The sequence below is a fragment of the Anas acuta genome, chromosome 3, assembly GCF_963932015.1.
Source record: "Anas acuta chromosome 3, bAnaAcu1.1, whole genome shotgun sequence".
NCBI lineage: Eukaryota > Metazoa > Chordata > Aves > Anseriformes > Anatidae > Anas > Anas acuta.
Genome location: NC_088981.1, coordinates 50,701,871 through 50,712,522, shown reverse-complemented (window position 1 = coordinate 50,712,522; position 10,652 = coordinate 50,701,871). Strand labels below are relative to the sequence as shown.

The 10,652-nt window shown below is 42.5% G+C and overlaps 1 long non-coding RNA gene across 1 annotated transcript; it reads right to left on the bottom strand.

Moving 5' to 3' along the window:
* Positions 1-6,189: 6,189 nt before the first annotated feature.
* LOC137854067 (uncharacterized) lies at positions 6,190-10,652 on the bottom strand. Its single transcript, XR_011094941.1, has 3 exons — positions 8,286-10,652; positions 7,782-7,909; positions 6,190-6,584 (listed from the first exon to the last, which is right to left on the bottom strand). It is a non-coding gene; the product is annotated as an uncharacterized lncRNA (long non-coding RNA).

Here is a 10,652-nt window from a genome sequence, read left to right as displayed (position 1 = left end):
GCTGCTGGATATTTAAAAAGGAATACATTGTCATATTTTGCCAAGATCTTGTGAGATAAATATTATTAAAACAGAGATTTGATTCTTATGGTACTGTGTTATGATTCAGTAATTTTGGGCTATTGACTTTATGGTTTGTATGGAGGTCTTTCAAACTCGATACGTTGTGATACAACCTCAGGTATCATATAACAAAATGCATATATTTAGTCTTTATTTCCATATGACTTGTCTGTAAGTGTTGCAGCTTTGTTGAATGTTTGATGCAAGTTTCCTTCTATCTTTTCTCCTCTTTCTGACCCTGCTATGCAGGAGTAATCCAGATGATGGGAGTCAAAGTCATCTGTGACCAGGCTTCCTCAAAAACTGCTGCACCAGCTCAGCTTTGACCAGTGCTTTCCTGAATGCTGAAGAGTGCAGGAGTCCAAGGCACAAGTGTGTAATTCAGACAGCAATGAGTGAGATATCACTGCTACAGAAAAAGTTTGTCTGGCGTGTGTCCTGACACTGGCAATTTGAGCAGTAATTTCCTCCCCAGATGCTGTGGAGTTTTAGAGAGTTTGGCTCAAGAGGTTAAAAAAATAACGTTCTGGCAGTAAACAGTTTTTTAGAAACATTATTTGGAGACATTCAAACTTGTGCAATGCTTTGTCTACGGTAATAGGAATTGCAGCAAGTAATGGTATTAGGTACACAATATGTACCTTCAATGATCTGCTTGGAAGACAGAGCCCTGCTGGACTTTGAAAGCTTTCTATCAGGATATAACTTTTTCAGCTTCTTTATTTTATCCTGCTTGAATCAGTATGACATGACTTGAATGCCCACAATTTGGGGAAAACTTGAATCTGAGCCTACATGCAAATTTTTGACTTTGTTCTGTGGATTTACTGATTTGTTTGTCTATAAAGAAATCTCAAAGCTAACAAAAAGAAAAAAGAAAAAAAGGGAAGGAGATGTTTAATGATAATGGAAGCAGTAAGCAGAAGCCAGCTTCATTTCCTTCTTTCCCACCAAATTCAGCCTCTATTTAAAAATCAGTTTCTCATCAGCCAGTCGGTAAGAGGCAGCGCCTTCTCCTGTGAAGATGAATCCTGATATTTACCCTAACCCTTGGCCCTAGCCGCTCTTCCCTTCAGAGGTGACAGAGGGGGAAGAGGCATTCTTCAGCTCCCCGAGGGACCTGGACCACCGAAAAGGTCAAGCAAACAGAGTTACAATAACCACAGGGCTTGAGGCTGGCCAGCGCCTCAGGTCCAAGCTGAGCGGTGCTGCTGCCGGGTGAGTAACACAATGAAATTGGCCTTGGTGCTGCGTTGCAGAAGCAGACCTTGGAGCTCTGCATGCTCGTGCCAGATGGATTGCTCAAGCTTGGAAAGCTCCCTCGTGAGCACATAATCACGACAGGCCCCATTCCTGGAAAAACAACATGGCACGGACAGAAGGATTTTTACTCACTTTCCAGCAGAAAAAAAACAATGGCTGGGAGTAGACTTCATGCTGTGGATGGCAAACGGGACTTTATGGGCTGCGAGGAGCCATTTGCTTGCTGCACACAGTGGTGAAAGCAGAGCTGAGGGGTGCGTGCTGGGCAGGCAGGCCAGGGGGAGGCTCGGCCAGGCGGCCTCTGGCCTCCTCCTGGGGCAGGACATGGGGGCCTGGCTGATGCTGCCGCTGGTTCCTCTGGTTCGTGTGGTCACTTCAACCCTGAAAAATTAGTGATTGAAATAACAGGGAGAAAGCAGATGTCTGGAATTCGTCTGGACTAAGCGGGATGGTTCCTCTGGTTCCTGCTTTGAAAGGCCTGAGCGGAAAGCTGGAAGGGGAGGACGGGAGGGCAAAGGTAGCGCCCGAGCCACGTCTGCATCACCGACTGCACAGCGGCCGAGCCTACCCGCGGCTCCCCGTGGTGACTCTTCTGCATCCAGTCCTTCTCATCAGGTACTCCTGGCTTTGTCACATGTTTTATTATCACACAGGAGGAGAAAAGCAGCATCTGTTTAAGGCTATATATTAAAACTAAGCTCTATATATTGTACTCAAAAAGGGAGCGTAAGCCAGGAGAGCATTCCTCAGCTGCTGCTGTTGGCATCAGCTGAAGTTTGGGAAGTCTTGTGGAGTAACACAGTAGTTAGCTGCTCATTTTTATTTTTTTTTAATTTATCATATATATATATATTTTTTTTTAATAGGAAAGACCTTTCCTTTTTCATATGCATTCTCCCAGTGTCCTGGGCAATTAAATTGGGGTGTGAGGGACTGCAGCTCACTCTCGGCCAGAAGAAAAGTGATCTCATGTTTGACCACTATGGCAAAACCCACTTTGTTACTGCTAGTCCAGACTATGGAAAAAATGAGATACGAAGAGAAAAGCACAAGCTGTGTCTTCCAGCCTATGAGTACATGAATTTAAGAACAGTTATGTTAGATTGGACTGGTTTTATTCGTCTTGGTATCACTTCTTCAAATGCACCCTGAACTGGAAATTTGTGGAAAGGTTGTGAGACATTTCCCCTGTACACTCTCCCAGCTATCTGTGGTTTAAGTGTGTCTTGATGTCAAGCCTACAGTCACACCATCATGTTTTCATCAGCCACAAATGAAGCTATCTATCTTTCAGAAGCTTCTCAATCCTTTATTTCTCCTGGCTTCTGAATCAGCCTGCTGTAAGGAACTCCACAGTCTAGCTGCACTGTCATGAACAATTGTTTCCTCTTGCTGATTTAAAGGCAATGATTCACTGCTTCATGAAGGCCATGAGCAAACTGTTTCCCATTCCCATTTTCCCTGGCCGTCATTGCTTCTCCGACCTTCACCATATCTTGCCTCAGTCTCTCCCTTCAAACCTCAAGAGTTATTCAATCTCTCTTCATATGAAAGCTGTGCTGCACTGATCATCCCTTTCCTCTCCCTCTACCTTATTTAATTAAGTAGGTAAGAGATTGGTAAACACTTAAAATCCACAGCTATTAAGTTAGGAAGAAAGTTATTAAATTCAATATTACTAGCTCAGCTGTACTGAGAGAACAAAGTACCCCCTGCTTGGTTGTGACCCACATTTACCTTACCAGAAATCCAGCCCTTGTGGGCTCTGCTGATTGTGCCAGGGCATACTTCAGCTTACCCTAGCAGAGAGCACTGTTTGCCCCAAACCTGTGTGTGTTAACATAAATGTGTACCCCTGCAATGTCACAAGACAGGTGGATGGGGACTGTTTCCACAATTTCACTGCAATCAGTGGGAATCCACTGCTTACCTCTGTACGAGGATGCACTTGAAAGAGCGGTTTGTTTCTTTCACTAATCCTCACAGAGAAAAGCATTATTAGTTTATTAATCTCTTTGAAAACACGGTAAAAGACAGCTCGGATGTTTGCCTCTCAGCGGTTTCTAGCAGGAGGAACATATATCACATGGAGAGACACGTTCCTGCAGAGCATCATGCAATTACCCAAACCTCTCTGCAGTCTGTCAAGAAGCTGTGCTCCCTGCCATGCTTCATTAACAGCAGAAATCCCTACGTTTGTTGGAGCCAAGCTTACACAAATTATTTTCAAATATGAGTTACAAAGCCATCCTTCAGTTTGAACAACTGAAGCTTTAGGAGCCATTTGCTCAGGAGAAGAGCCTCAGAGCAGGCTTTGCCATGGCATCGGAGCCAGTGCTGCTGGGATGCCTGGAACCTGGTACCATGACCCAGCTGGGCTCATCACAGTGCTACCAAAGGATGATTGGTTCCCTGAAGCACTCACAGCCCAGGTATGAGAAGCAAAGTTGGGGAATACAGCCTCTGAATGGGGAGCAGCAAGAGAAATGGTCTTGGGCAACGCCAAAACATGAGCTAGAGGTCTCACCACACCAGCACCTGAAACATCATTGAGGCTCCGGTGACACCAGGAATTCTTTAAAGAGAGTTTTGAAGGATGTAAAGTAACTTGGCATGAATCTATGGATGAAGTCTGCTCAGCCATGGGATATGGCCAGAGAAGAGACCATGAAATGTAGCCATGAGTGGAAGCAGGAATTGGCATCTTGCTGCTGAATGACAAATGACAGGGAAGGGCCAGGAGGGCTCGTGAAAGAGTTTGGGAAGGAAAGCCAGGAGAGAACAGCCACACTGCTGGCTCACGGTGTGTTAACAAACTCCTCCTTGTGTCAGCAGAGCTGTGGTATTGGCAGCACATGTGCTTTTAGCTCACCTGAAATCTGAGCTTCTCCCTTCTCCCAAGAACTGTTTGGTAGCAAAAAGGATCGGGTTGAATTCCAGGTGATTTATATTGAAATTAGAAATGATGCTGGTGTAAGAGACCGAGAAGCCAAAAAAGAATGATGTCTCAGGCACTTGGCAGAAAAGGGTGTTACCACACTAACGAGATAAGATACAGTCAGAAAAGGGGATCCTGTGAAGGTTGCACATTTCTGGGGTCTGCTTTCTTATCTTGGTTAACCATCTGAGACATCTTGGAGCCTGTGGTTCTGGCAGCCAGGGGAGGAAAAGTATTAACAACCCTTTTCCACTGACCTCCTCTCAAGGAGGCTCAGGGACACAGGCTGCACATGCGGAGTAATTAGCACATGAAGCCAGAACTGGAGGTGGGGGCTTGCTTATAGGTAGAACAGCTCAGAGGGGCCAGGTGAGCACCCACTACCACTGCAGACACACCAAGAGCAGGACCAGAGATGTTGCTGGCACCCAGGGTGGTGATCTGGGCCTTTCCTCTGCTTCTACCTCTCTGTTTTACTCTCTCTCTCCCTTTCATAAGTTATGGGCCACTCAGCCCTTTGTGAAATATTGAGGTTTAAACAGCTCCCAATATAGATAACAGGGCTTGATCAATTTCTACCAGAGTAGCTTCTGCCGTCAATAAAACTTTTCAATCAATCGTTTGGTGATACGTCACCTCAATTCAGCCTAAGGGTATTGCAAATATCTCCTCTCCAAGTGGGCTGTCCAGGATGGCCTTTTCTGGGCCTTCCCAGCTGGCTCAAGCTCCAGCTCAATACATACAGTGCTCAGGAACAAATAATACTCATCTAACCCCAAATAGGAGCCAAAAGCACAGGCAGGGTAGGTCACCATCTCAGCTGGTGCATTATAGCTCCTTCCTGCACCTGGGCCATCTTCTTAGTCTGGGAGAGACAGGGAGCAGCTCTGAGTGGCTTTTGGGACAAACCCTAGGTCCTTAGGGTATGTGGTATAATTTTAAATGCCCTCTGAGGCCTACACATTTCCCTTTCTCCTCCAGAGTTGATTACCTCTGTGAGTGCAGGAGGTGGGCAGAAGTTACTTTTCCAGGACCTTGGTTCAGGGCAGCCCGTGGAAGTGTATGTGATGCTACAGATTATCTTTAGTCTCTGAATAAGAATATTGAATGAATTGGAAAAAAATACTTTGCCAACTTCTCATTCTCTCCCTCCCCAAATGTACCTGTAATGGTTTCGGCTTCTATGAGACATACTCTGGATGTCCAGTATAATGGTTTTGCAACCTGTGCCACAGCTGTAGGTTAGCTGACTCAAAATGAGGCAAAGGGAACATGAACACTCATTTTCAGATGTATATCAAGTAGCCACTGCCAGCAAGATGCAAAGTCAAGGACACCAGAAATCTCTAAAATAAGACTCTCAGGTTGGCCAACACGTAATATTGATTATCGTAGGGGCTACATGGTGTAAATAAAAATGCATGGCATAGAGCTGCATGAAGAGTTACTGAACAACAGTGCATCACAGAGCTATTTTCTTTTGATGTCATTCAGAAAAAGTTATTGGACAAAAGAATTATAAGATGATTTCTGTAGTTGCTCTCTCAGAGCGTGACCTGGAAACATCCCCAGATCCACTCTATTTGGCTGCTTCTCTTTGATTTCAAGAAATATATTTTCATCAAAATGAAAAAAATATCCAAACTGCTGCACAGAACGTTAAATCAATAGAGTGTTTTCCTAACTCGGAGCCTGGTGGATAACTGTACCACTCGCAAAGCTTAGCACTGAGATTTGCCTCTGTCTCACTGGTTGCCACAAAATGGAGTACAGTCAAAGTCAGGTGGCATGATTGTTTCTGGAGAGATACAGCATGTACTGTATGACAGGCAGAGAATAAAACTAATAGGTGGTTTGGTTTCAGGGTAAATGAGATTAGCATAAATTTATTTTCCTCTAGAAAGAAAAATACTCTTCATCTGTCCTTTAAAAAATAGATATCTGTTTTTTATTTGTTTTCATATTTTTTGTGTTACAGGCATGACTTAAACCAGTCTCAGCCGATGCAGACACAAACCCATTCTTTCTGTTACTGTACAGCTCAGCCTTGTTTGCTATCTGCCCCAAAGTCCCTCAGCAATGCAGCCCACAGTTGTATAGAAATACATATTTTTTTCTTCTTGTTTTCAATTTGCTACCTGGACTGTTTCTTAATGCAAAGTCCAGTTCTGCATGGACTGAGAGGAGCATCGTGGAGAAAAGGTGTTCAGATCATCAGGGGCAGTTGCAGAGGACTCGGCAGGGTGAACGGAGGCTGTACAACCAGCATTTGTTCTTCTATCTTCTAAGAACATTTGACTCTAAAGTCTTTTTTTAATTTCTGGAAGGCAGCAAGAGATTACTGTATCTTAATAGGCTTAAATACATAGATTCATTAAACAAACAAAAGGAGATAGACAGAGGTAGAAAGCTTTAGAATTTTCATTTTAATTTGTCTTTGGCATAAATTCTGCTAATAGCAATTTTATCTGCCTATGGTTATACCATTTAACTACCCAGTAGCCCCTCTTATGACTCAGACCACAAATACAGAAGTTCAGGACTAAGAAAGATTTAATCCCTTGAAATGTTTGTTCCTAGCTGCTTATCTACTAATTCCAGCTCTAAATGGACTATATATGCTAATTTTGAAGAAATATTTTTTAAATTATTTTTGAAGTGCCTTAATAAAATATTTATGTAGTCTCACTTGTGAGGAGAACTTTGAAGATAGTGAATATTATAGTTATATTTGCCACAGCAGAAAAACAATTTTATAGGCCATCATAGTCTTGGATTAATCATATAGAAGCAGGGAAAATGAAAAACAAAAAGGCACAGACCACATAGTTCCCTTGCTATGTAATATCGGTTTATGGGATTTTATTTCTTTAGCCTCCAGTAGATGGCAATCCAGTACTTGGCCAGTAAAACTATCATGTGAAGAAACTCCTCTGTATACAAGTCCACAGGGGCTTTAATTATATATTGTAAGTGCAACTTTGGACTGAAAACATCATCCAAGTGAATCATTTAACTGATGTTATGTTACATTGCTGGCCAGCTCAGGACAACACCAGCACAAATGTGACTTGAGAAGTGTGTGGGGGAAGTGTGTGGGGGAAATGTCAGCAAATTGGAAGATCTTTCCATCTTTAAGGGATGATGGTTGTTTTAGTGATGACAGTCGCTTAAACTGACATATTTAGAAGCCTTTGGAGGTAAATAAATAAATAAATAAATAAATAAATAATTTAGTGTCTACTTGCTTGGAATTTCAGTTGTTCTTAATGTGGTGCAAATCCATTTCTTGTGCTTAAAAATAAAATAAATAAATAAAATGCACAAAACTGCCTGAATATTCTCCCTTCTGTTTGACCTTCTTTCAGATCATGGCTACATGTCCTATGTGCCTGTGATCTTCTGCATAGTACCATTGCTCTAGGACCATTTCTGGGACTGTCACTGTAAGATCCAAGCCACAAAATACCCCAGGTTTGGTGGAGCCCCTGCCTCAGCTGGTAGCCTGGACACTCACCTCACTGCCCAGATCACCAGAGCCTTCAGCTGAGCTTGGGCTTAGTGAGAGTGGTGATGTCCTCCTGCAGAGCTGGGTGGGAGGAGGTGAGTGAGTGGGTGTGTGAAAAAGCGTAACAAGTCAGTAAGCTGCAAAGGAAAGGGAAGACAGCAAGGGCCATATGATAGAAGGGACATCTTTGAAGCATGAGGACTTATTTTCTTAGCTTTCTCCAGGCAATCAGTTGGATACCTCTCCCACCCCCCAGTTAAAGTAAAGTGTGTTAAAGGAAAGCACAGTTACCAGTCCCAATTCCTAATATGCTATTTCCTCTTCAAAGGTCATTTTTGCAACAAAGATTTGATAAGACGCACCATTAGTTTCTACCTTAGTTTTGCAAGAAGGATTCTTAGTACTACCAAGATGAAACATACTCCATTCCAAGACAGACTTGCCAAGTAAATTATGCTTTTTAAAACTTTCATTTTACTTGATGGTTTGATCCTTTTCCTCCCCTGTTCTCACCTTTACAAGCTTCCTTTGCATCAGGTGAGAACTAGAGCAGGTCACTCACAAGCCATGTCCCAGGCTCCAAGAAGTCCTGGTCTCCATAGTAAGTCCCTGCTCAGGCATCTGGCGAATTTTCTTTGTGAGGGAGGGGGAAGGAAAGCTCTGTTCTGTTTTTGCTGGGAAAGTTTTCACGAGTGATATCCTTATTTCCAATAAAGTCACCGCACCACTTGGTTTGATAACAGATTTATTGTATTCCTTACCAACACCTGGCTAGCATTAGCCAAGTAATAAAAACGTACTCTAGAGCAGATCAACTCTATATTGTTTTTCAGCATACAGACACAGAAGGAAGTTACAGCAAATGTGCCTGTAAATACAAATAGAGACTCAAGTCCATTTTTCTTATATTTAAAAATCTTGCTCACCCACATAGGTTTTATTCATTGTTCCATTTATACGTTTAGTGTGAAGTTTTGTATCTTCTAAAAGTGTGGATTGATAGATGCAAAAAGGGCCTTTGGGCAAATATTTGACATTTCCATAACAGAGATGAATGGCAGCAGCACTTGCAGAGCCATTTCCATTTTCAGAGCCTCATACTAGCATCAGTTACTGTTTGTATTCTACTTTGGATCGAAGAGGAGCTGGAGGCAAACTTTAGATTTGCATGGGATGCAGATAACAGGCACTAAGTGAGTTTCTATGTGAATTTCCTTCAGAGGTACTCATACCATATATTGGTTAATTGCCTCATGAGCAACCAGTGTGGGGCTGCTAATTTTGTGTGATCTCATCTTTATTTATTTATTTTAAGCCCTCGGTTCTTTAGAGGTAGTTAACACGATGGCAATGACAAACTTTGTGTCTGCTACTTTCTTTAAAAGTCAAGCCAGCAAGGAGAAAGTACGCATCTGGAAAAATTAACAACCTATTTTGTATTCCCATTCCTCTGTGTGAGAAAGGATGAATCAGACACTGTTGTGATTTAGAGCTAGTGACAGCCTGCTCATAAGAGCACAGAAATAAAGAATGGCTTGCCATGCTAAGAGTCGAGCAAGTTCTCTTGTTTCTTTTATACTGTACTCTCCAATACTTCCTCTGGTATTCTCTGCTTCTTCGACAAATAATGACAAAGAATTTAGACTTGTAGGGAGAAAAGTGAAATACAAATATTTTCAATTAAAGCTAACTAAAGATGATTTCAGATCTGATCAATTCTACCAGAGTTTAACAAGTACCTCCTGGCTTGATAACTAAAGCAAACGAAGATCTGGCAAACATACTCAACTGCAGAATTCAAACTTCTAACAGAAATACTTAATAAAAGATCAAACAAACAAACATTTTTGTCCTTTGGCATAATCAAACTTATTTTGCCACCACAATTTGCCAATGGGATCCTTTCCTACACTGTGTTTTGCAGAAGTGCTGCAAATCTATAAACTCTACTGAAACAAGTGAAAAGTAGTTGCATGTATTCATTATCTCTGAAAAAGTGGACCACTGGTGTCTTGTCCAGTAGTAATTGTCCTGAGCCATGTGATGACTGTTTTGGGGATTAATGGCCAGGATTTCTCACAAGTGTTTTGAAATAAACTGGAACTTTTTGTTTGTTTATTTTCTCTTTAATTTCTTCACATATTTTTAAGTAGTTCCTCTTTGAAAAATGTGGTTTAGAACTGATTCATTAGATTGATGGACAGACATCTAACATACAACAAACACACTTCTGAGACCCTCTACATTCCCAGAAGGTAGCAACGCTGCTCTAAGTTTTATGACATTTTTCAGCTTCCCACTACTTTCTTTATCCATCCCTTCCTTCTCTCCCAGCAATCCTCACCACCATCTCAGCTGCTCTGGGTGACCCATTTTCCCTCCTCCTATCTTCCTAATGAGGCCAGAGTAAAAAATCACCAGGAATATTCCTTACTCTGTTTTATGCTTGGGCTGCCCAGGAAGATGTCAGAGTTGTGTGATTCAGCTGCAGCTGAAGAGGGCATGAAGGAAGAGCAGAGGCACAGCTTGTTGGCATCATTCTCCCCAGCTGTGGTGGTTTTAGCCAGCTGGGCAGCTGAGCTCCACCACAACCACTCTCTCACTCCCTCTCCTCAAAGGGAAAGGGAGGGAAAATATTATGGAAAGGGCTCAAGGGTTGAGATAAGTATGGGGAGATCACTCAACAGTTATCATAATGGACAAAACTGACTCAGCATAGGGAGATGAATAAGATTTATTACGTATTATTAACAAGTGAGATCAGTGAGAAACAAACAAACAAACCAAAACCACCTTGCCCCCATCCACCCTCTTCCACCTCCTCCCTCTGAGCAGCACAGGGGAACAGGGCATGGGGGCTGCAGTCAGTCCCTAGCACTT